The sequence below is a fragment of the Amblyomma maculatum genome, chromosome 4 (genome assembly GCF_055883805.1).
Source record: "Amblyomma maculatum isolate TAMU_Amacu chromosome 4, ASM5588380v1, whole genome shotgun sequence".
NCBI lineage: Eukaryota > Metazoa > Arthropoda > Arachnida > Ixodida > Ixodidae > Amblyomma > Amblyomma maculatum.
The window spans coordinates 186,239,734-186,266,663 of NC_139347.1; the positions used below are offsets into that span (position 1 = coordinate 186,239,734).

Below are 26,930 nucleotides of genomic sequence, written 5' to 3' on the forward strand. Positions count from 1 at the left end.
CGCTACATAAGCTCCGCACCACTTCCGCACCAGGAGCAGACCAAATTTCTAACAAGGCTCTCCGTAAACTAGACACATCATCCCTAGAGGCCATTCAGTTCAGTTCAGTCGTTCAGTCGTGTCCGACTCTTCGTGACCCTATGTACCATGTCACGCCATGCTTTCCGGTCTCTCACTATCTTCCTAACATAACATAACTTCATCTGCAGTGCCTCGAGGATGCCATCTAACCATCGCGTTCACTGCCTACCCATTCTCCGGCGACCCTCAACCTTTCCCAACATCAAATCTTTCTCCAGCGACTCCTCTCTTCTCATCAGTTGACCAAAGTAGCTGAGCTTTAACTTTAGAATTTGACCCTCCAATGAGCAGTCAGAGTTTACAGTCGACAATATCGACTGATTTGATCTTCTGGCAGTCCAAGAAACTCTCAAGTGTCTTCGCCAGCACCACAATTCAAACGCGTCAATCCTTCGGCGGTCAACCTTTTTCACAGTCCAACTCTCGCATCCATACATCACAACTGGAAAGACCATAGCACGAGTTATACGGATCTTGGTTGGCAGACTAATGTCTCTGCTCTTTACTAGGCGGTCAAGGCTAACCATTGATCTCTTTCCCAGAAGCAGGCATCTCCAATTCCATGGCTGCAGTCTCCTTCCGACGTAATCTTGGAGCCCAAGAATAGAAAATCTGTCACAGCTTCCACTTCTTGTCCATTGATGCTCCAGGACTTGATAGGGCAAGACGGCATGATCTTTGTCTTTTTAATGTTCAGTTTAAGCCCAAACTGCTCACTCTCTTCTTGTACGCGCATCAGAAATCTCTTGAGTTCCACTTCACTTTCTGCCATTAAAGTGGTATCATTCGCATCTCTAAGGTTGTTGAAACGTTTTCCAGCAATCTTCACTCCAGCTGAAGACTCGTCCAGACCGGCCTTCCTCATGATGCACTCTGCATATAGGTTAAATAGGCAGGGCGACAGTATACAGCCTTGCCTCACTCCTTTCTCAACCGGAAACCAATCAGTAAGACTATGCCCAGTTCTGCCTGTGGCCTCTTGACCTTCATACAGGTTCCTGGGGAGACAGATGAAATGAATTGGAACTCCCATATCTTGGAGAGCTTGCCCTAATCTGCTGTCATCTACGCAGCCAAACGCTTTCGTATAATCAATAAAGCAGAACTAGATGGGTTTCTGGAACTCTCTTGCTTTTTCCATGATCCAGCGAAAGTTGGCAATTTGGTCTCTAGTTCCTCTGCCCATGCGAAACCCAGCTTGCACGTCCGGGAGCTCCCGATCCACATACTGCTGCAGTCTACCTTGGAGGATTTTCAACATCACCTTGCTAGCATGCGAAATAAGCGCGATCGTGCGGTAGTTGGAACAATCTTTGGCACTTACTTTCTTTGGAATGGGGATGTAAACTGACCTCCTCAAATCCTGTGGCCACTGCAGGGTTGTCCAAATCTTCTGACATAATCTATGCAGAATGTTAGCAGCGTCATGGTTGAGGTTTTGAAGCACCTCAGCTGGAATGCCATCAATAACGCTAGCTTTGTTCTTAGCAAGGCTGTCTAAGGCCTATTCAACTTCACTCTTCAGGATGCCCGGCTCGAGATCAGTAATCACAACCGTCTTATGTTGGGTTTCCACATTCGTGTCCTTGTACAGTTCTTCTGTGTATTCCTACCACCTCTTCTTTATCTCTGAGGCTTCAGTGAGGTAATTGCTTCGTTTGTTTATCACGCCCAGCTTAGCAGAGACGCTTCCTCTGATATCTTTGATTATCTTATACAGAGCTCTTGTGTTCCTTATTTGGCTGTTGTCCTAAACTGCTTGGCACTGTATGTTCAGGAAGGCATTCTTATCTCTCCTTGCTATTTTCTGAAAATCCGCATTGAGAACCTTGTATCTTTCTCTTTCCCCCATAATGTTTGCCATCCTCCTTTCTTCAGCTATTTGCAAAGCCTCTTCAGATAATCAGTTTGCTTTCTTGCATTTCTTTTGCTTTGGAACTACCTTAGTAGCAACTTCTTGTATTATATCACAAACATCAGTCCACATCTCTTCGGGCTCTCTGTCTTCTAGATCTAATTCTTGAAATCGATTCCTCACTTCCACAGCATATTCTAATGGAATTTGATCCAGATCATACCTGAAAGGCCTTCTAGTTTTCTGCGTTTTCCTCAATCGAAACTTAATTTTGGCAACAAGAAGCTGATGATCGGTGCCACAATCGGCCCCAGGCCTTGTTTTTACTGCTTGTATAACGCTTCTCCATCTCTGCCGGCAAAGAATATAATCGATCTGATTCCTGTACAGACTGTCCGGTGAAGTTCATGTGTACAGGCGCCTCTTGTGTTGTTGAAAATGAGTATTTGCTATGGTCAGGTTGTTTTCTTGACAAAATTCTACTAGCCTCTGCCCTGCTTCATTTGGCTTGCCAAGACCGAACTTGCCTATAATTCCGGATATTTCTTCACTCCCGACCTTAGCATTCCAGTCTCCTATGAGAAAAACGACGTCTGATGATGGGGTACGGTCTAAAAGGCATTGTAGGTCCGCATAAAATCTCACAACGTCAGCTTCTTCAGCAGTAGTGGTCGGTGCATAGACTTGGATAACTGTTATGTTGAAAGGGTGACCTTGGATCCGAAGTGAAATCATTCAGTCGTTTTTGGGGTTGTACCCTAGCACTGCTTTGCCCATTCTTCTGTTTACTATGAGAGCGACCCCATTCCTTCTCTTGGATTCGTGCCCACAATAAAAGACGTAATGGTCGCCGGAGTTAAATTCTCCCATTCAGGTCCGCTTGAGCTCGCCGATGCCCAAGATACGGACCTCTTTAACAAACTTTGGCACGAAGGCACTCTGCCTTCTGACTGGACCCACGCTAAGGTAACCTTCATTCCCAAGCCTTGCAAACCCATAGACATTCAAAATCTCTATCCTATATCCCTCACCTCTTGTCTCGCTAAGCTCTTTGAGCACGTCGTTCTAGACCGCTTGCAGAGCTTCCTCGAGGACAACCGTCTTTTTCCCGATTTGATGTTCGGCTTTCGCCCATCCCTCTCTACACAGGATGTCATGCTCCAACTCTCCGAAGAGGTCCTTCACACTCTTCACGCCAAGCGCACTCGCGCGATCATGGCACTGGACTTGACGAAAGCATTTGACAATGTCTTCCATACCGCCATCCTTGACGCCCTTTCTACCCTTAACGTGGGTTCTCGGATCCATGGTTACATCAAGGCTTTCCTTGCCCATCGCACGGCTAAGATCTCAGTCGGCACCCTCTCCTCTCCCTCTTTCCCTCTTGGAAATCGAGGTACCCCCCGGGTCCTGTTCTCTCTCCCCTTCTCTTCAACATCACCCTTTTCCCTATGGCACGTGCTCCAGCTACCATTCCTAACCTTTCCCATGCTTTCTACGCTGATGATGTCACCCTCTGGGTGACTACCGGTAATCTTGGAGAGATGGAAGCCGCACTCCAGGCGGGCGCTAAAACGGTCGCCGATTATGCTCGCACGGTCGGGCTAGCTTCTTCCCCGTCCAAGTCCGAGCTCCTGCTCCTCCTGGCTCGAGGCATAGTACTAAACCTCATCTCCTAATCTTAATGTCAGTATCGACGGACATCCCATCCCTTCTGTCTCTTGCATCCGTATTCTCGGTCTCTTTCTCCAATCCAATGGCAAACACACTACTGTCCTTTCCCGCCTTACTACCACCGTGCAGCAGACGGTACGGCTGGTCCGACGGGTCGCTAACCGACATTACGGCATGCGCGAGCATGACCTCCGTCGTCTTGTTCAGGCCTTTGTGCTAAGCCGCCTTGTCTACTCCCTCCCCTACCTCTTTCTGTCTCGCGCCAAGGAAGACAAGGTCCACTGTCTCATCCGCCAAACCTATAAGTCGGCTCTCGGGCTTCCCACTTCCACCGCCACTTCTCGTCTACTGGCGATGCGCATCCACAATACTCTTTCAGAACTTGTGGAGGCCCATCGCGTGGCACAACTAGATCGTTTATCTCGCACCATCCCTGGCAGAGCCCTTCTTACTTCTCTTCGCTTGACCCCTGTCTCCCCTGTCTGTGTCAGACATCCCTTGTCCAGCTCCCTCTTCTCCGTGCTCACTGTCAAGCCCCTTCCCAAGAACATGCACCCTGAGCATCATGCCGCTCGCTGATCTGTCCGCGCCTCCACCCTCTGGTGCCAGTACGGTACACGGTCCGACGCCGTGTATGTTGATGCGGCCTCCTACCTCTCGCATCCCGCCTATGCCCTCGCCCCTGTTTCTAATGCACGAACCCCCCTCTCCGTCACCACTATCCATGCTCTCACTTCCACTGCCGCAGAGGAAGCAGCCATCGCCCTCGCCATTGCCTGCAGACCAGCCCTTTTCATATTTAGCGACTCTAAGACCGCAGTCCGCAACTTTGCAAAGGGTAGGATCTCTTCCTCTGCGCTCAATATCCTTAAGCACTCCTCCCCCCCTTCCCGATCTATCCAACTCTTTTGGGTTCCGGCTCACGCGGGGCACCCTGGAAATGAGGCGGCAAATTCTGTCGCTCGCGAAATGACAGACCGAGCTGGCCCCCTCCACCCCGGGATGAACACGCGTGACTCCCTCCTCACCTTCCATGACATCACCCTCCACTACCGCAACTCCCGATTATCCCTCCCACCCCCCTCATAAGTCCCTATCTAAAATCGAACAGAATGCGTGGCGCCATTTACAGGCCCACACTTTCCTCTCCCCTGCACGCCTTGCCCTTATTCACCCCGGTGCCTTCTCGCCCAAATGCACACTTTGCGGCTCTCCCCGAGCAGACTATGCTCACATTCTTTACTCTTGTCCGGCGCACTTTCCCCCCCGTCTCCTGGCAAATAAACAGCCCGCAGCTGTGGGAGGCTGCTTCGGCCAGCTCGGAGCCGCATATTCAACAGCGGCTTACGACCTGAGCAGCGGAAGTCGCCGCCAGGCGTCACCTGGAGGCCACGACCAGCAGCCAGAAGGCCACCCACGAAACGCGGGCAATATAATTTTTTGTTTATTTTTTTTGGCCTTCTTTGAATAACGTTTGTACCACCACCAGCAGTCACAGCGCGCACTATCTGGCGAGGTGAAATAGGCGGGTCATCAAGCCCGCCTGTTCGAAATACTCACACAGGCTCACGTATGTTCGCTCGCGGACGCGCGCACTGCCCGGCGGCCACAGGAGCACAGCTACGCTGTCCGGGATTACCCCCTGCGCTCTCTAAGCCGCCAGCAACTCACGTCGCGGTTCGGATAGCGCGTCGCAGTGCAGTAGAAGATGCTCGAGAGTTTCTACCGCGCCACAGCCGTCACACACGTCATTGGTGGCAAGTCCGTGGCGCATCCGTCTTTCCCCAGGCCACACACATCTAATGCGGGCACGGAGGATAATTGCGCGGTGCAGCCGAGTCAGCGAGCGGCCGCTGACACTGTGAACGCGCTCACCTCTTGCGATGCGTGGGTCGGGGTGCTGCGTCCGGAGGTGGTCGTCGATTACCGCACGCACGTCCTCCAAAGCGAGTTGCTCGTCGCTAGGAGGGAGTTCATGTGCTGCAGTCGCGAGCTCGTCGGCACGTTCGTTGCCCTCTATGCCGCAGTGCTCGGGGATCCACTGTGCCCGTATAGCGCAGGCGCGCTCCGCCAAGCGCTTGAGACGCACGCGAATCTGACACAGCAGCGGAGTTCCCCGGCCGGTGGTTCGGAGGCGGCTGAGGGCAGCGCGGGAGTCACATAGCAACGGTACACCTGGGTGGCGGCGGAGTTCAAGCAGTAGATCCAAGCCTAGGCATAGGCCCAGCAGCTACGCCGTTGTGGAAGAACCCAGGAATGACAGATGCAGCTGTCTGTGCAGGTGCAGGGCGGGGATGGTAGCCGCCGCTGCTAGCGACGGCTACGGCCACGGAGCCGTCGGTGTAAACGAGGAGGTGGTGTTGGAGTTCCTCGTAGATGACTGCTCTGGTCAGCTGCTGCACTGCACAGAGCGGTGTGGTGAGTTTCCCTGCGATTCCGACAATCTCTCGCTGAACTTCCGTAGCAGCGGGCCAGGGCGACAAGAGGTCGTAGGGGGGCGTTGCATTGGTGAGCTGCTCGTACTCGAGCAGCGCCGCTCCCATGCGCGAGTGGCGATGATGTCGCAACCGACGTAGTAGCGGGCCGCCGTCCTCTGCGCTCTGTAGGCGATCGATGTGTCGGAACTCCCGCGCGTAGCCTGAATCGAAGTTGTAAAGGCCACGCACCTGCCTCGGCCAAAGTAGCTGCGCATTGAGAGTTCTGAGGAAGGCCGAGGCAAATGCGGAGCGCCTTGCGATGCTCGACCTGTAGCTTCCTCCAGCATGGTTTGCACAGTGTGACGAGCGGTAGCGCGTAGAGTATTGCCTCCACAGCCGCGGAGTTGTAACGCAGCTTGCTGGGAGATGCTCTGACCTCGAGCAGTGAGCCTGTGTACGGCGGCGGTGGTTCTCTTCATCTGCAGGCAGGCCTTGATTTCCGCGGGTCGGAAGAAAAGGCGCTGGTTTATGTCCAACTCCAGGTACCGCACCGAACGTCGCCACGGCAGGAGGGTCCCGTCTAGTTTTAGCGGCGGTGATCGCTTGCGCGAGCTCGGAACACAGGCCATTGCGACGGACTTGTCCGCGCGGAGCGAGAGACCTAGGTCGTGGAAACAGTCGCTCACCGCCGTCGGAGCTGCCTGCAGGCACGCGCGCACCCGTTCTGTCTCGCCCGGCGGTCCCAGGCACCACAGAGCAATGTCATCTGCATACATGGAGATGTACACATGATGCCAGCCGCCTGCAGTCAGGCAGCCCGGCACCACCGACATCGCTACATTGAACAGCAAAGGTGACAGGACAGAGCCCTGCGGCACGCCTAGCCCGACTGGGCGAAGCGCCGAGAGAGCACCCCCCACGCGAAAGCGCATGGAGCGTGCCTGGAAAAAGCTCCGAACGTATTGTAGCAAGCGTCCGCCCACGCCAGCCTTCTCAAGCGTCGTGAGAATGGGAGCGCCGCCGACGTTATCAAACGCGCTCGACGCGTCCAGCAGTAGAAGCAACGCAACCTGTCTCACTGCCTTCGCGTGCTCGAGCGCGCTGAAAACATCGGAGATGGATTCCGCAGTGCGCCGCGCATTCCGCGAAAGCCCGTCTGCCGCTCATCAAACAAATCCGCCGCCGCAGCCTGCTCGTTAAGGTGACGTAAAACTATGTGTTCCATGAGCTTACCAGCCGCAGATGTTAGCGCCACTGGACGCTATCCCGCGAGCTGGGTTGGTGGGCGTCCTGGCTTGAGGATGGGGCAGACGACTGCCGTGCGCCAGTCCTCCGGGAGGGTCCCGCGTTCCAACACAAGGTTGATCTGCTGCAGGAGAACCAGCCGTTGATCTGCGTCCGGGTTGCGCAGCATCTGGTAAGTCATGTCCCCATCCGGCCCTGGCGCCGAGCGACGGTGGCAGCGCTGTAGAGCGTTGCTGAGCTCCGTCACTGTGAAGGGGGCATCCCAAGGGTCACCAGGGGTAGGAGCGCTGGCGCTGTCTCCGGGGCTCACTGGGGAAGTTTGGCTTCCTGCGTTCGCGGGGCTTTGCGGAGCAAAGCGGTCCGCAAACCGCTCAGCTACCTCCTCGTAGCTAAGGCCACTCGAGATGGCGAGAGCGGCCAGCGGCTGCGGGTTCGCTTGTGATGCGTCACAGGATGGTAAAGAGCCACCGCGAGCTAGTCCTCATCCATCTTCCTGCAGAGCGATGCCCACTGCCGGCGGTAAAGTTTATTGGAATGCCGCCTCGCTGCTACGTCCAGCCGATTGTATACTGTCCAGTAAGTTTGTCGGTCCGTCCGCTGCGCTCGTCACTCAGCTTTGTCGCGTTTTTGTCTCAGGTCGAGCAGCTTGTTTTCGGCCGTTGATAGCCCTACCCGAACCTCTACGCGTTGCTCAAACATTTTCGCGCTCGAACCTGTTTCCGGGAACGTTCGGAGAAAGCCTTTATTGGCTCATACTGCCGTCGAAAAAAGCTCTCCGGGAGAGCGCAGCACCTGATCGGTCGACAGAGAAGGGACATCACCAGCCACCAAAATCTAAGCGACCAACCAGAAGTCTCATCTTGTCTAGCGTTCCTGCTATCTGCAATCCCACACTTGAAGGAGCACCAAGGAACGCCACGCGACAGGAGCGATGGTGTACTGTCCGAACACCAACGGTGTTGGAAGAAAAGGTTGGTTGTAGAACTTTTAATTCCATCAGAAACGGGGAGTCATGCGCCCGCGGATTAGAGGCTGGCAGGTAGCCCTTGGCTTGTTGCAGCCTCCCGCCAGATGGACGGTGCGGTGCTGGATCGCAGCGTCCGCACTTCGCAACAGGGTATCCCAGGCTTCTCTACTTGTAATAATTTGTCCTATCCCTGGAGATTGTGGGCACTCCCAAATTATGTGGTCGAGGGTCCCTCTCGCCCCGCAGTGTTTCCAGAGATCATTGTCCCTAAGGTCTGGTAGCGCATGAAACGGCCAGACCGGGTTCATGAACTTATTAGTTTGTAGCTGCCTCCACGCGACAGCTTCTCTATTATTTAGTCTAACATCTGGCGGGGGTACCAGTCTACGTCCCAATTTATAATGGTCGATAATTTCCCCGTAATTTTGCAGACGCTCGTTGTATGCCCAGTGTTCGGGGGGCTCGACGGCTACCCGGAAGTAGAGCTCGGGCCAGCTCGTGAGCCGCCTCGGCAGGGACGGCAGCGTGAGCGGGTGTCCAAATTAACTGAATTATCCTATTTATCGTTCTTTGGGTAAGGATTTTGGCTGCCTCCGGTGATATCCTACCCTTCCCAAAAGTTTGAATGGCACTTTTGCTGTCGCTAATTATGAACTTGGCTTCTGTTCCTACGCAAGCTAGCGCTATCGCAACTTCTTCCGCAGTCTCTGTGTTGCGGCCTCTGATGGCTGCCGCGGATACCGGTACCCCTCGGCCATCGGCTACCAAAGCTACCGCCGCACCTGTTTTGCCACTTGCCGCATCGACATAGACTACTTCCTTTGCTCCCATGTTTTAGAGCGCAGCTCTTTGGCGTCCATTCCTGGGTTTCGCGTCGGCGTTGTCGTCGGCCTCGTAACCAGCTCCGCCCCCCTTTCATCCCCCCAGCGCTAGCAGCGACCGACTGATATCGCTGGATGCCGCTGACGCCGCTAGAGAGTCAAGATAACGTGACTGCATAGAACACCGTCGCCGCCATGCAGAAAGAGGAGGGGAGGGTCCCCCCCCCCCTTGTTCCTGTGTGGCGGATAGGGTGCTCTTCAGTTGCCGACGCGCCGGTTATTTCACGTAGGCCCCGGCACGTCGACGAATACGTGACCACCTTCCCACGGCTAGACGTGGTTCTTGGCGCTGCGGAAGCGAGGGTATCATATTGTTTGCGTCGGCATCGGCGGCGTTGTCCCTGAAACCAACTCCGCAGCTGGGGTTGACTCACTATCGGCGTCAGCAGCATCAGTCAGTCGCTGCTATCTCTTCCCTCCTCCCTTTATCACGTTGTCCGCTTGCTGTGCGCGCTTCTGCCCCCATCGTTTGCCGCTGGGTGTACACGCCGCCCCCCTCCCCCCTCTTCCTGCGAGTCTCCGGTTGTCAAAGCGCCGGCTCGAACTTAATTCCTTTCTTCGCTCCTCCTCCAATGCAACCCCTGTGCGGTGGCAATCAGAGAGCCAGATCGGTGGCGACGGATCTGTATATGTGCACCGCCCGAGCCGAAATTGCCGCTGCCGTTCGCCACTGCGAAATTATCTGCCAGTTCTTTCTGAGCCATGAGCGAGACGACCGGTAAAAGTCCTCCGTCTGCTGCTGCTGCTGCTGCTAAACGAGCTGCCAGAGAAGAAAATTCTGTGATAGCGCATACATGTGTTGCTCGATTTCTTTGCCTCAATCTATCGAAAAGGTGAAACAGCTTATTTGCCGCGCTCAAATTTCGCATTAGGAAGTGACGTAATCGTCGGTAATTTTTTGAACCGTCGCTCTAGAGCTTCGGCTCGTTTGGCCCTTCTTTCGACATTAAATTCTGGATGCATATTGCTAGGCATTCCGGATTTCACTATTAATTGTGATTTTTTTAACTCCTCTGTCTGGGTTGAGGCCTACTTTTGCAAGGATTACCCTGCCCGTCTCGGTCGTGCTTAGTCTCTCTAATTGGGAGACTCGCACTGCCTCCGCAAATTCTGCCCACGTGTTATGCACCCCGAGTTCGAGCAGTCGTTCGCTCGAGGTACCCATGGGCAGTCCTAGCGCCTTCTTAACGCATCTTCGAATCAGGGAGTCTAACTTCTCTTTTTCGCCGGCCTTGATGTCCAGGTAGGGCGTGGCGTAACTGATTCTGCTTATTACGTGTGCCTAGAATAGTTTTAGTAAATTTCTCTCCTTGAGGCCTTTTCCTTTAGTGGCGACCCTACTCAAGAGCCCGAGGGTTTGCTTCGCGTAACTTTCAAATTTTTTTCAGGACCTCTCCGCTATGGCCGTGGGATTGAATGACCATTCCCAAAATCCTGATCTGATCTACTTTTGGCACCGGTTTGCCCTCCACCTGAATATGAAACTCCCCGCTATTCTTGCAGCGGAGGTACTTTGGGTTATAAACGAACAACTCAGATTTATGCGGGGAGCACGAAAGTCCCCTTTTAGCCGCGTAATCAACAATGATGTCGGTCGCTGCCTGCAGGCTTTCCTCCGTACTCGCATCGCTCCCATGGTTAATCCAGAGGTTAATATCGTCCGCATACATGCTAAAATTTAGCCCCTTGATTTGGTTGAGTTTACCCGGGAGGCCTCTAATTGCCACGTTGAATAGGAAAGGTGATAGCACTGAGCCCTGCGGTGTGCCTTTGCTCCTTAACTCTATCGTAGGAGATTCTAAATTTTGAAATGTCATGCAGGCTTTTCTGCCCGATAAGAAGTCTTATGTAGTTGTACGTTCTCTCCCCTACTCCGAGCACTTCGAGCCCTTCGAGGATAGCCTCGTGCCTGACATTGTCGAAGGCCTTGGTGAGGTCTAGGCCCAGGATCACTTTGGCGTCTCGCGAACGCGAGTCTATGATATCATGCTTTAGTCGGAGCATTACGTCCTGCGTGCACAAGTGTGGTCGGAAACCGACCATTTCGTGCGGCCACAGGTTGTTTTTCTCCATGAAGCACGTTAATCTCGTCTGTATTACGTGCTCCAGCTGCTCCAGCAACTTCTCTACACATGAGGGTAGGGAAATCGATCTCAAATTTTCCAATTGCGGAGGTTTTCCCGGTTTAGGTATTAGTATTATGTTTTGCCATTTTTCACTGATCTGGCAACTGGCTCGTTTCCTAAAGTTTTCCAGTGAATTCCGTTAGAAGACTACTAAAGGGGCCCAAAACAGCCATAGCAATACAGTTTCCCTATGCCAAGTATGTGAAAGAATGTCGATGTAAGATAACCTTCCCGCAAAATTTTTTTAAATGCGGCATTTGGAAGCAGAGTTATTTGCAATCAAATTTTGAATATCTGCGCCTTCGCGGCTTTCCTCCTCTTTTCAACTTTTTAGCGCGCGCAAAGGCTGGCCCTCCTCCAAGGCCTCGCCCACTGACACGTCACAACTGACGCATCTGCGCTTTTACTTTTTTTGCTTAGCGCCGCTCGCCGCAACTTCCGTTTTGTCGCGCTTGCTTGCCGACGCGCCGCAGGGGGCCTCTTGTCGTCTGCTTCATCGTCATCGCCCGATCGCCCTTCGGCACGAACTCGCAAGTTTTGTTGCCACGCTATACATCCCTGGCGTTGACCTCACCTTTGATTTTGTGTTACGTCGTGTGCGCGACGGGTGCAGGACAGGTTTGGGCCAGACTGGTCGCTCTCTTGAATTCGCGAAGGCAGTTATCGAAGCGCTGAATTGTTGTTGACGGGACATGAGCGGGAGGTTGTTACAGTGTGCAGTCCCTGGCTGCGAAGGTATTGCTAGTGACGGGAGGAAAAAAATTCTGCATCAAGTGCTTCAAAACGCCAACCTCCGGAAACAGTGGCTACAGCTCATCGGATAGCCGGCATCGGTGAACAAAGCGTTTATCTACGTTTGCTTTACCAGGATATGTGGTTCGCGATTGAGGGATCCCAACAAGACTGAGTCTGCGTGAAGGAGCGGTACCAACGCTGTTTCTTCCAACCATGCCGGTAAGTGTAAAATGTAAAGATTGTGATATTATATCTTTAGACGCGTTATCACAGTAGTGTGGATTTTTTTTTTAACTCAGGCGATCTTGTTCGGCGTTGTGGCATGCATATAGCAAGATTTGTCATGATCACTGTGAACTACACTGCTCAAAATAAACCAGTGGCGAGCTTACGATGGGATTTTATTTTTTAATGTTACGCTAGTCGACCCCACGCACCAATGCACCCATATAGGCCGTATACTATCATCGTCGGGGTTCAGCAGCGGATTCTTCAACGGCGTGTACTTATGGGGGTCAAGTCTCTTCTCGGTACTCATTCGCCGAAGTCGCTTTTCGAGCTCGGGGTCCATAATATCCGTACCGCAGCAAGGGCATGAGATGTTAGCGAAAGACTAGAAATTCAGAATCGAGATCGCAGAGAGCGGTCTTCCGGGCGTTGCGGAGGGAAACTCTCTCGTGCACCTTGCCCGAACCTTGAAACCTTCGTGTTTAGGCTCCTCTTGCGTTTGACTATACGATGCCCCTTCGTGAAAGATAACGATCGATTGTAAAGAAAAAAAAAAGGAAGGGGATGAGGAGAAGGGGACTGCGTAGTTGTGCGCTGAGGTGTAGTTTGTCAGCCGTGGTTCGGCGTCAGCTGACTGTAACGGAGAACGCGCGCGCCGACAGGAAGTAAACAAACGCTGTTCGGTGCCCGATTATTATCGCAGCATGACTCCCGCCCTGTAGCATTTTTTTTTCTTTTTTTTTTTACACCATGTGGTGTTTGTACAGAACACACTCTGAAATGTCGCGCGAATGGAGCCGCGTCCAAGTTCACCAACCGAGGCAGCCAGGAAAGAAACACGTGAAACCGAGATGGGCGTTGATAAGAAGAAAGAGAAGAAAGGAGGGACACTGTCAGGAATGAAGACATGGAAACAGAAAAAAAAAAGTGCCAAGAGGCTTTACCCTTCAGCAATAAGGGGGGGGGGGATCGCAAAATAAACGTTATCACTCGCGTGAACTGGGCGTGAACTGGCTTAGTCGCTCAAAGTTGTGCCTCTTTATCCCTAAGCGATCAGCTGCCGATCGGAAGTGTAAGAGTTGGTTTTGACAGGAGCACAGACAGGAGTTATACACAACCAGATTTTGCCTGCGGAAAAAGCGGGGGGGGGGGGGAGAGATAAACCGCAACAAGGGAAGAGGACTTCTCCAAATGGCTCACCGACAGCAATAAGAGCAGGAGCCTTCTCCGGTTCCTAACGGAAAATAATTTGCACGGGTTCTTATAATATGCCTTATGGCAAGCTTGCGTAATAAAAAAAGAAAAAAACAGCGCGCGCAAGCAGTAGTGCAACGATCGAGTGACACAGTGCGGCACAATGTTACAAGTGGCTCACAAATGCACATTTATTTTTGTCCCAGAGTTTCCAGGAACAGCGGGTACAGATCATCAGCCAGCTGGATGGAATGGAAGTGGACCTCGCAGGAGATGGGCGTTGCGACTCCCCGGGCTACAGCGCCAAGTACTGCACGTACAAGGATGTTATCATTCAGACTGACCATATTCTACAATGGGAACAGGTAAGAATAGGAGAGGTAAGGCAGTGCTGCGATACGAAAATTGGCAACCTGCAATTCCTATTAACTGTGTGAAGTCAGCTGCAGTGCCCAATAGTGCGAGCATGGGGCCTGGCCTCAACTGAACGAGTCTCAGTGCAGTCTTTAACAAAAGGCGCCAATTTCTGCATATTATTAGGAGAAATTTATTTCAGCCTCACCAAGAGTGCCCTTGGCAAGTGCTGCTTGCATGTCTATATATAAAAAGAATCAAATTAATCATTATATAATACAAACAATTGAATTACAATATGTTTCATCGTTGCAAACCATTGGGGAAGAGGTACATTTGCTGACATATTATTATGTAATGAGGTTTTAATTTCATCTATCTACAAACTGCCACCCAGCTATCTGGACATATTGCAAGAGCAGCAAATCGCCCATGCAGCACTACTTTGATGCTTGGCGCGTTACTAAAGATGCATGCAGTTGCTTGCTTTAATAATTAGGGCGAATACATGGTAATAACATTATTCTATACTGCATTTACTAAGTTAAAAGCTGTGAGCAGGTCAGAGGGCTGTGAAGCAATAGAACCATGGATCCAGACAATCACAAGTCTATGTTGCTGCCCTAGGCCAGGGTAATGATGACCAGATCATCAGCATGTAGTGCAGCCTGTTGAACCACATATGCGATAAGCGTGATGGCCATGATAGACCATACAGCAAATGCCTGCATGAGCTTCTTGCAAACAGGCAATGGATAAGCAGAGGTAATCTGTTTTGTATAGGTTTTTTTTGTGCAAAGTTTTTCACCTTGATGTTGTTTGGAAGGTGCACGGCTCATACTTGCGGCATTTGTCAACCAATAATAAATAAAAATAATTTATAATAATAAATAATAATAAATTTAAGAGATAGGTAATGCAAATAGAAATTCACGGAAAAAACTTTTTACACATCCGCACATTACAGCAAGACATAGCAAAGAAAGAAACCCATAATGAAGTGAAGAAACAATGTAAATGTGGTTGCCGAGACTGCGAGATTAATTTAATACTGAGGCAGCTTGGTTATAACGCCAGTAAGAAACACAAAAACAATGGGATGTTATATACTTTCTTATACTGACAATTGTTTGGTCAACAACACCTCTTAGATTTCTTGTCACAGTAAAATAGCAGTACAAGACCAGGTGTCTTTTAACGAATATGTTGCTAAAACTGTTTTCAACTGCAATGCAGCTGCTCTAAGCAGGTTCAGCATCTATGATCGACTACAATACACACCAACACTACCAACTCATCAGTCAAATATATATATACTGTCGGCGCGTTGTTTTTCCTTCCGCTTTGCATTTGATGCTCTTTATTCCAATAATCATCATAAGAGAAATTCCTGTAAAGGTCAACAGTATAAACATAAAAAAAAAATGTTTGCCTTGCACTCGCAGACTGTTCGCTCCTTTAAATGCTATATATATATATATATATATATATATATATATATATATATATATATATATATATATATATGTGTACATTTTTTACAGATTCATGTGCTTTCAGGAAGCTAAACTGCATTCTCATGAACTCCCTGTTCCTGAAGGACATTCGACAACTCTCCCCTAAAGCCCAAACATCCTCCCTTGAATCATTTCATAATTTGGTCATCAGATTTGCTCCCAAATCAATTGCATACTCGGATGATGGGATGCAAGCAAGGTAAGTTGAATGAAAGAAAAGGATACGACATTATTTTTTACTCCAGTGCCAGTACGCATTCCAACTTTTCTGCATTTCCATATGCAAACAATCAATCCTTGCATGAAGCATTTAATGTATGTTCATAATATTGTCATTGTAAAAGGAACAGAGGCCAGAGGAAATAGAACTCAGTAAAAAAAATATAATCTGAAGTTCATCTATGAAAGCCTGTGCTTCATTCGCGCCATATCCTTTTCCTCCTTTCGATTCTTCAACTTGCTAAGTAGCCCAACTAAGCAGATCGCGTTTAGTTAATGCTACAATAGCCACTACGACCAGCACTCCCCTTAGTACAGTGCTTGATCTGGAGCTGTCATGTTATCAGGCCAGGTAATATGAGACCTTACAATTACGACTCACAGGAGTCAATTCTGACATCTGCCAAAAAAGGGCACTCACTAAGCCAAGTGAATCCCAACTCCTGCTCAAAGAATGCACCCAATGAGAAATTTTCCACAATCCTTCCATCCTGACATTAAATACTCTGCTGTAAAATTAGCTGAACCTATCTCGTGTCTTTCTCTTCGAATCTCAAGACTGCTGCCATGTCAAAGGTAGTTGTCATACATTTTGAGGAAACTGCGGTGCACACTTCTGACATTCTAAGAATGCTTCATATAATATCATAAAAACATATTTGCTGGCATGGTAGCACTAGCCATTCTATAATCCCCTTCCATAGAAAAAGTGAGACAGGAGGCTGCAGACTGCACAGGCCATCTAAGGGTCCTCATTGGAAGTCACTGCTCTTATGTTAGAATAGGCAGATGGGATGACATAAAGAACGAAGTTTAGGACAAGCATGAAGCGCAGGCTGAAAAAACACCTCGTCTCTCTTTTGTGTTCCTCATCTTAGTGCAGTCCCAAGACAAAGGCAGTTTTTAAAGGAATGGAAGTTATCAGCGCAAGTTTCCGACCCCTCTAGAACCATCTCGAATGTCCCGAGGCTACTGTATTGAAGCTGCAAGAATGCTTAAGGTTCACTTGACCACTTGAACTAATGATGATCGCTAGAATACAACAGCAGGGAGAACACAGGTGATTCATGATATGATGTTGTATAGCCCATGTCATACGTTCATTTTGCTGCTTGGAGATCATTGCATCACATTCTTAATTCTAAAGGCGCTGAACATAGTAGCTAAATCAGAAGCAATTTCTGCTGCAGTGTTGTGAATATAACGCATAATGGTTCCTTATGGTAGCCTCTTCTGTATAATTTTGCTGGTAGGCAACAAGAAACACATTTTTTTTTCCAAAGTATGAAACATTAATTCATATTTACCTTCTTTATAGGTCACATCTGGCTGTAATTCACTTTAATGAAAATTCCTCAAGGCTCCAGGCAAAGACAAAAAAAGGAGATGACCGCTGGAAAGTAAAGATGGCAAAAGCAAGGAAAGGACATTTCAGTGTCGCTCCACTGAAATGTCCCCTACGTTTTGTAAGTTCAAAGTTTGTTCTACTTATAATATTACACGAAAAACTAAGCCCACTGTTGTAATCTCGATGACTATTTCATGCAGCGTACGTCCACAAGCTCCTCCAAGATGTGGAGAAACGGTCTGAGGGCTCTTCGCACAGAGAGACAGCTGCAAGCACAGCTTCAGAGCGTCACTTTATGACGGATGCCTATGAAAGACCGTCAAAAGAACTGATTGCTGCTCACAGACACAGATTTGCTCTTCACAATGACTAGTCAATTACACAGTACAACTGTCAGTGTGCTTAACCTAAATGCTAAACAGACTGGCATCATTTTTTAAAAATACTCAGCGCAACAAACATAGGACAAGCAAGTAGACGGGAACAGCGCTGACTATCAACTGCATGATTTATTGAAAGAGCACTAATATATACAAAAATGCTCTGACAACCAAGTGCGCATGTTCGCAGATAAAACAACATTTCAAGTTTTATCTGCGAACATGCGCACTTGGTTGTCAGAGCATTTTTGTATATATTCGTGTTCTTTCAATAAATCATGCAGTTGATTAGTCAGCGCTGTTCCCGTCTACTCGCTTGTCCTATGTTTGTTGCGCTGTGTATTTAAAAAAAATGATGCACCAACTAGCTCAACTCACAGTTCTTTTGAGACTGGCATCAGTGCCGCAAAGCATTGGCCAATGTAGCCAAGAAAATTGTTTCAATATTTTTGCTGCGGCTGACAATAGCTGGAGCGCAGTTTCATATGACTTTTGTTGTCTGAGTGAGTGCAATCTTGTACCCATATCTCTGCGTTTTCCTTGTGGCTGCGGCTAAGCAAAAGTGCACACAAAACATGTTGCTGTTTGCTTATCGCGGCAACTACACATGGTGTGCGACCGCTCGCAGGCCTTTCAAGTATTATATCAAAGCTGCCGCTTGAAACAAAAGTAAAAAAGGCAGAGCAACTGTGGGTTCAAGGTGTGTAAGGCTAGATTGTGAATAATTATGCCAGTCAGAGTTTTTCAGCTTTTTGAGGCCAAACTAGAAGTAAATGGAAATTTCAAGTGAGCCGGCTTCACAAGTGACCATGTAACATCTCTCTTTTCATGGGCTTGCTGTTCCCCATCCGTTAAGCTACACAGCTTACAAGACAACAGTGTAATTATGCCGATTATTATTATGTGCGCGAAATAATACAGTGTTCTTAGCGGCAATTTAAACTGCTGAGCGACTCAATCAACTTCATTCAGATTTTTTTCCTACTGTCGACAGAAAAACAAATGCTAAGGTAGGAACAAAAGGCTACTAATACAGTAGCTTGATGAGGTTTTTACCCCTGTTTGACATGGACGACAGACAGTCATATTTTTACAGTGATCTGCTAGCAAAAAAAACAAAAAGATCAGCAAGTAAAAGAAATGTGCAATATGGACAGGTGCTGTGTCGGAAACAAAGTGTGAGAAATGTACAGTCGAGCGCGATTTGAAGGTGATCGCGCGAGCGTCGACCAGCCAAGCACTCCAGGCACCTGGCGGCCGGTTTTGAAACATGAAAATTCGTGATTTCGCAATCTTCTCTCCCTCGTTCGCTGTTCCATACAACAGACATCACCCCCGCGACAATCACACCACCTTTTCTCTTTATTCTAACCTGTCCACTTGTTGTGATAAAGTGTGCAATTTCAGATAATACCGAAGAATACGTCATGCGCACAACGATCACTGTCTGTTCGCAGAACCAAAAGAAAAAAAAAGGAAGTGGTGTCCCAGGAGGGAGTGACGCCTGCTGAAGGAACAGCAAAAAGAGTGAGGGAAGCTGGTATGATACCTCCCTCGCCTCGGCAGAGAATTCTGGGCCATGGCGCTGTTCATGTTCCCCGTCGACGCTCGCGTGATAACCTTCAAATCGCGCTCGACTGTACATGTATTTACATTCACTTGCCACTGACTCTTGTACAAGTATCTTTAACGCGCAGAACATAAAAGAAAGACATGGTGACAAAAAAAATATTAAAGTGTCACATACATTCGAATGTACACCGGCTCAAGCATAAGAAACAACAAGGAGGTCAGTTATAAAACTAAGAAAGCACAGTTTTTCGCCGAAGAGAGCAATTCCTCTAGGAATAATCTCGAAATAAAGTCGTTTTCTTTGTTTCTTCGGTGCGTCCTCATCACTGCACGTCATGTGAAACCTGACAAGGGCCAGATACAGCATGCGTATCCTAATACTACATGTTTACCGCGGCGGCTTGTACCTCTCCGGTTCTACCGCTCAGTCGTTTGTAGTGAAACTGCGCACGGAGGTTTGATAGTACGGTAAACTTTATTTGCTCGTAGGAAGTTAGTTAAGGGTGCTTAATTCGTTGCTGCTGCGTACAATGCAAACCCGCAGTCTGTACCGGGATCGGGGCCGAAAGCCGCCAACGCCGGCGCACGATTCCGCGGGTTCGCGCACGGCCGAGCCAGGTAGGCGCAGTTGTCTTAGGTAATTTACTATAAGGCAAATGTTTATAACCTACAAACTTACTACGAGACAAAATGCAACCTCCGTGAGTAGTTTCACGCAATCAAGTCAGCGGTTAAGACGGTAGGATTTTAATAGCCGCCACAGTAATGATGCATCACAGCAATGACTAACTTATTGCACCTGTGAAACCATCGCTTATCTGTGCGCTATGTTCAAGCTAGTAAACACATTACTTACCAGCGTATGTTGTCGCCTTGACTTGATCCGAGGTGCGTATTTTGGTTTGGTGGACACGGGAACGGAGCAGCGGTTGCCTCCGAAATTTTGCTGCACTACGTAAGGCGCAGTGGATTGGGGCCCGACATTTAAAGCACAGACTTAATGCTGTAAACCTGTAAGCCGACTTCGAAGTTCATTTCGCATGGGCGACACAAGAAACGAGAACATTCACAGGCGGAAAGTGCCCCGCAAGTACACTGCAAGGAAATGAAACGAGACCGCCGCTTGCGACCGCGCCGCGATTGCCGTGGTGCCTGCGCAAAGGGCAAAGCTGCGCGCGTGCGCGCGCGAGACCGGAAGTGTAGGAAAAAAAGCTTTGAAAAAATGTTTCTGTCTACAAAACATCCTAATTTTCTTTCCTGATATATAAAAGTTAAGCGTATTTCAATTTTTCTGGCATAAGCGATAGTTTAATGGCTGTGCGACGTCGCAAAGAAGCAGACCAATAGTCATTCGAAAACGCATGCACGTAGCAGCGTTGCACAGAGGAGGAGGACTGGCAAAAGTCCAAGGAAAGAACGCGCCAACTTTCGAATGCGATGGTGGGACCTGCACTGCGCGTAGACGTGTATTATTGCGTTCAAATGTGTATCGCAGCATAATCTAGCGACTGAGATAGTTTGTGAGGAGTGCTCGGGAGGTGTTTGTGGGCCCCTTTAATGCAAACGCTCAGAAATCGCATATTCCCGTTTCTGTTTCGAAATACCGCAGCTACTAAAACATATGCCACCGCAGACTTCTTCAGATAGCAGTATCCAGTTTGAACAAACCACTCTATGCCTGCTATGCCGTCTGTATGCACGATAGAGTTGTGTGAGTAATTTGGTTCTTTTTTTTTTTTTTTTGCTTTTAAACCTCTGTCGCGGTGTCTCAATGGTATAAGGGCGCTCGACAGCTGATTTCGAGAACGGGGGATTCAATTACAACCGTTTCGAAAGGCGTTCCTCTGCTGTGGGATTTGACTGCACAATAAACAATCCCACGTGGTAAATGTGTTAATAATGAAAAAAAAGACACCAAAACCAGCTTCTGCAATCATCCGTCATAGCCAATGCCGCTTCATGCGTTAAACCCGGGCCAATATGCATTTTTTTCTTGTTGTTGTTGAAGGCTTCTATGCATCCGTAAAAGTTTTAGTGAGCACATTTTTCTTTAGAGAAGTGCTCGAATGTTTGGGACACATATTCCCTGCACCTAATTGTTACCCTAATGATTACATAATGCACCTAGATCAATGTACTTTACTGGTAGCCTTGTTATAATCATAATCCCTTTTCGCCCAAGTGCTGTCTTCCGGCAAAACTCATTTCTGACAAGGGGAGTAAAACAGCTTCATGCAGGCTTAGATATCAGTGTTTAGTTCGGGAATAAATACATTTTTATAGTCACATGATAAGATGAGCTCCATTTTTTCTAAATCTTGTGCGAAGTAAAATATTAGGGTTGCTTCCAAAACAGATGCCGGATATAACACTCTATATATTTCTAATCCGGCATCTGTTTTGGAAGCAACCCTAATATTTACTTCGCATAAGATTCATTCATTGCTAAATAATTAGTGATGAAGAAATTTTCAGCCTGTAAAACTGCTTCCCAGAACATGACAGTGCCCAGGCGCAGTTTACAACGATGTCTTCGCAGCGAGTAATTCGTAGCTTGCACTTTAACGTTACTGAAAATTAATCGCTGATTATTGTAAATTCTGTCAAGTGTGTAAAAGTTCTCTCACAGGGTGAAACTTGTTCGCATTGCAAAACAAAACAATTACACTACTAATTTACCGTTATATATTAACATCACACACATCAGAAATCCCTTATACTTTCCTCGGTTTCAGGAAATCATTTACAGTTAGTGGCGCATGCATTAATACACTATCACATTCTATGACAATGGCCGCAAAAAAGCATCTCGGCAAATTCAATCCACTCAGCGCTGTACACGTGAGCAATCGCTTTCCCGTGCAGCGAGGCTTCCTGTATAGTGTCGGCGTGATCTCATTTTTGGGGAATACTTGTGCGTGGTTGTCTGGGCCAGAGTTGATGTGCACTCAGTCTAAAGCAACTCGCCGTGCAGTGCGCTGCCAATGCTACATTTAATCTGCTTAATCCTCGAGTGAAGTACGATTTAATGAACCAGGCTTTCTCGATTCAATCTAAATTACTGCTGGTCGGAGCACGAACCTTGTATCTGCGTGGGCTTGACACTACATTCGCAGGTCTCACTCGCATGAGACACGCGAAAACTGTTTAAAAGTCGATAAAAAAAACAAAGCTGTCATTAGGCAGGCCCAAGCATTAGGCGCGTGAGCGCGGTACAGCGCAAGAAACGTGCAAAGTAAACCTAGAAGACTGGTGGTTGCATGCTTTGTTTTCCTAAAATCCGCTCTTCTGCTGCATTGGCGAAATCCCTGCATTTTTTTCTGCAATATTGCAGAAATATTGCAGAACACACGTTTTAATCGCCAACAAACCCGCCGTAAACTCGGAAGCAGAGCTAAGCAGCGTGCGTTTCTGCGAGCGCCGCCGGCTGCCGATCCACACTACCGGACTGACGGTGGCGCCACGTCTAGGTCGATCTCGCGGCGAATAGTCATCGGTGCGAGATAATGCTCCTTTCACGTTTACGGTGGCTGATAGCTGGTGCGCAGCTCGCTTTAACTGCTTTTTATAGCACCCTCGTTACGTAGGCGTTTCTCCGCGTTTGCTCGCCTTGTGGTCTCGCACGCGCTGGGAACGCATTGCAGCTTTCTGACCTCGGGCACCCGAAAGCCCCGAAGGTGTGCGCGCTAAGCTGCCGCAGCTGCGCACTGCATAACTTCATGCGATAGCTGTAACTCTTATCCGACCTTAACACGGCTGTTCTAGCTCGTTTCAACGCGGTAGCGTTAAGGGCCCCGTGTCGCAGAAAAGTCAGTGTCGTCGTCGGCGGCCGCCGTCCCACGTCGTCCGGCGTTGGCCAGGAGCGAAAAGTCCCAGAAGAATTATTAAACAAAAACTAGAAGGAAAAATCTCCGACCTGAGGAATCGAACGTGGGTCTCCGGAATGCGAGACGAGCACGCTAACCACTCCGCCACGATTATTTTCTCTTTGTTGCCTAATTTATTCTCAGAGTTTACACATGTAAAACATAACACACACACACACACACACACACACACACACACACACACACACACACACACACACACACACACACACACACACACACACACACACACACACACACACACACACACACACACACACACACACACACACACACACACACACACACACACACACACACACACACACACACACACACACACACACACACACACACACACACACACGCGCGCGCGCGCGCAGAGAGACAGACAGAGCGAATATTACGCGACAAATGCACTACCTGGGTTAAAACCACGCTATTTGGGCTGCGTAATCCATTACAAATCAGTCATTTGCAGCAACACTTCCATTCTCGGAAGCCACACAGGCACTTCACTTTGTCTTGCGTCTTGAAAACTTCAATAACACTCGCAACGGCTTCGAGAAAATACTGCCCCAACTGGATGGCTTCAATTGGACAAAGGCGCGTCTATTGATTGCGGTGTTGTCTCAGAAATGTTCATTAGAGAAGTGTACTGTGGCGTATAATAGTAATTTTGAGCATGTCAATTACAGAATTACAGAACACGCACTTAATCGAGTGGCAAATTACTTTTCCGCTGTACTTCCTCTTCGCTTGGCGTGCACGTAGCGCCATCATGCGTGTGGCGCGCGGAATAAGATAGGCAGCGCATGGCCTTCAAGGTCTTCATCGCGCCGGCTTGGATCGGCAACGATGTTGCCGACGAACTACGACAGCAACTTGAAGCCCGCGCGTTTCGGCAAGGTGGCTGGCAGCGCTTCTACGCACCGGAAGGATTAATAAATAAAAATGAGTACAGCAAGTTGATCTATGTAGGAATTCAAAACAGAGCCTCCCTTCTCAGTGCACGCCTCAGCCGAATTGTAAGCGAAGCAACGCTTGTAAGCGCGAACTGGAGCCGAAAGGTTCTCTCGCAGAGGCCGCTAGGGGAAGCGATGACGCCACCGCTAGGGCATGAAGCGTCGGAACATGAGCTCGCTCTTGAGACGTGTAAGCGGTTGCGTCTACTAGTGCCGGGCGCACTACGGTGTCTCTTGTGCTATCGCGTTCCATTCATAAAGGCGAAGCTTAAGCGTCCTCCAAATTTTTGCCTTGCTGCTTGCCTTTTTTTTTTTTCTTGATTACGGCACAATACCTGTGACTTCCTGCGGAATTCACTTGCAAGCGAACGATACTGACCAGAACAGTTTTTTTTGTTAGATCCGCAGCACTCCCACGAAACTCACGATGCGCGTGAGCTGCGGTAGCTTAGCGCGCAATTTAGGATTCCCGCGGTAAAAGACTGCAACGCATGGCCCGGGCGTGGGATGCCGCCTTCGCGTTAAGAGCGGCAGAAACGCTTACGTAATGAGCGCGCGCGTACGCGGCGATCGGGCACCACTGAAAAAAAAAATATTGAAAGTGATGAGCACGTCAGCTATCGTTAGCAGCCGTAAAAATATCAATATCATTATCTTGCACCCGATGACTATCGCTTCGCGGCGGTGACTGCAGTCCAGGCCCCACTTTCAGTCATTCACGTTAAGTCTGTGGGTAGCTGTACACTTCCTCTAGGCTGCTGACGCAAAATTGGAAGTAGGCTTTACTTGTTTTCCTGATTAGAAACGCGCCACCGCGCTGGACGCATTTTCATTTATCGGCAGACAAAAAAAAATGTAAGCACGTATACAAACGAACGAATGAAAGAGAGTTAGAGCCACACGGCAGAAAGCAATAAAATAAGCGCGGCTGTTATACCTAAGCATGGAAAAAGTTACATGTGCTGACTGCATTTCGTTACAAAATACCGTCACTATTTTCGTCAAGTGACTAATCGCCAACATTTTAATTAGAACTTGTCAGAGCCATCCGTTTATGATCTGTCTATTTCGATTGAAGGTGACGGCTTGGACGGAGATCCCTTCTTGGGCGACTTGGGGAAGAATTTTCCATCCTTGGACAAAGCCCTAATCGACTTCCTCTCTCGCATTGCCGATATCGCCCGAGTCGCTGTTGTCGACAAGTGTTCTTGCATCGACGTAGTTGTAGAGACTTGCGCGGTTTTCCCGATCGTCTTGGGCGGCGAAGAGCCCTGGCGATTTCGGCGCAGTCGGCGTAGCCTAGAAGTGTCCTCCATAACCTCTGCTAGGCGCGTGGTGTCGGTTGACGAAGGGACTGCAGCATAGTCACGAGAACTGACCTCTTGCTCAGCTGACTGGTTCTGGCGTCGCGGAGACGCGTCCGAATGGCGTAGAATGGAGCGCACAGAACCGGACAGAATAGGTGAATCGTTACTGGCCAACGCTGCTTTCTCCTTCACCGGTTGGGTGCCTGGCTTGTGGGCGTCCGTTGGAGCCAGGATGGACAGTCGGCGACCGGACCTGCGCTCTGGGGGCGCACGTTCCCCGGATACCACAGTGCCATCGATGGCCGCCTCCGTCGAATGTCGTGATTGGCAGCCGCGCTCCGACTGTGCCTTCTGTGGACTCCTGTCAGCTCTGACCACGTGCGACTCGTAGGTGGCGTCGAGATCGACGTCCGACGCTACCACAGACGCTTCGCCGCTCGCACTACGGCCAGCAGTACGATGACGACTGGCAGTGCCCTCGAGGCTGTACGGGTCGTACAGTGGCGCCGCTTCCCAGCCCAAGAAGTCGAATATGCCGCCCGGCGGCTGGTGCTGTCCATGGCGCAGATGATCGGTACTGAAGTCGCCAGGGCTGACTGCGATGGTCGAGCTGGTTCGGGGGTCGGCGCCATACGGGATGCGCCGTCTAAAATGCGCCGAACCCAGCTTCACGTTTGACACATCCGCGCCTAGGCGGAGGGAGCCAGCGGAAGAATGGCCGTCGGCTGCACCTTTGACAACGATAGGCCGCTGCTCGACGCCCAATTTCCAGTAGAGGTGAGCGAAACGGTACAACACGTAGAACTGCGTGGCGCGCAGACAGAAAAGCGAAATCAGGCTCTGTAAGTATACTGTCACTCGTAGTGTCATTCCTAGTCCAAAATAGCAGGATAGGACTGGCGGACATAAGCATGATGCAATGGATGGGAGTAAAACGAACTTAACGCTGATCAATATACCTTCCAACATACACTGTCGGGCGAAAGCCGGAGTAGAGTATTCATCAGTGTGCGCCAGATTAAAGTTTGGTCACTTTCCGAGTACCTTGGAGTAGGGATGAACGCGAGGCGAAATTTACCTCTCTAGTACCTCAATTAGAGTCGGGGTGGGAGAACCGGATTCGATCCCGCGTCCTTGGGAACAGTAGTCGAGCGCCGTAACCACTGCGCCACCCCGGTGGGGGGGGGGGGGGGGGTTGAATAACCTGTGCTGGGGGCGGGGTGTGGAGGGGTAGAATGGATTCTTATCGGTTCATGATTCGCGAATGGAAGTTTAGAAACATGCTTTCAACGTGCAGTGGAACGCAGTCCGAGAACTGTCTCTGTGGATGCCGCTCTATACGAGCATACATCGAACGCATCAGCAGCCGTGGTGGTGGGCTCCTCATACACACAAGTCTCCAGCATGTCCATCCCGCACTGTACTATCACAGAAGCGGAAGTGGCGGCGATCGTACTGGCCATTACCTACGGAGACGCGACCAATCGAGAGCTGCACGTAATCACCGACTCACAAGCGGCGTGTCGGCTCCTTCTTGTAGGCAGAATACCTAAAAAGTTAGCTCGCTTCACAACTAACCCATTGGCTACAACCTCACAGCTCAAACATCAGATCACTTGGGTTCCGGGGCACTCTGGATTGGAAGGTAATCAGGTCGCGGATAGGCTAGCTCGAGGTCACACAAACCGAGCGGCCACCAATCCCGATCTCACAACCAGCATTCCTGTCCCAGCGACTTACGGCGCGCGACTTAAGTACCTACGGGAACAACGTAGGATTTATCCCCCTCCACACAAGGGTCTAAATGCACAAGAAATGCGGGAATGGAGACAGCTCCAAACCAACACATACCCCAACCTACATCAATACAACATAATGTTCCCAGAACACTACACAGACATATGCCCTTGGAGCAACGACCAGCCCACCGCCTACCACGTCACATGGGGGTGCAAAGGCCCCAAACCTCCACACATAAACATGCACCATTCGGAGGCGC

The 26,930-nt window shown here is 49.5% G+C and overlaps 2 long non-coding RNA genes across 4 annotated transcripts in view; both read right to left on the minus strand.

Annotated features, from left to right (window-relative positions):
* The window catches only part of LOC146193835 (uncharacterized), a 256,235-nt gene that overhangs the window by 161,719 nt on the left and 67,586 nt on the right, over positions 1-26,930 (minus strand). The gene's annotated exons all lie outside the window — the stretch shown is intronic.
* On the minus strand, positions 13,631-19,942 carry LOC146193838 (uncharacterized). Its single transcript, XR_014706487.1, has 3 exons — positions 19,650-19,942; positions 16,801-16,886; positions 13,631-13,713 (listed from the first exon to the last, which is right to left on the minus strand). It is a non-coding gene; the product is annotated as an uncharacterized LOC146193838 (long non-coding RNA).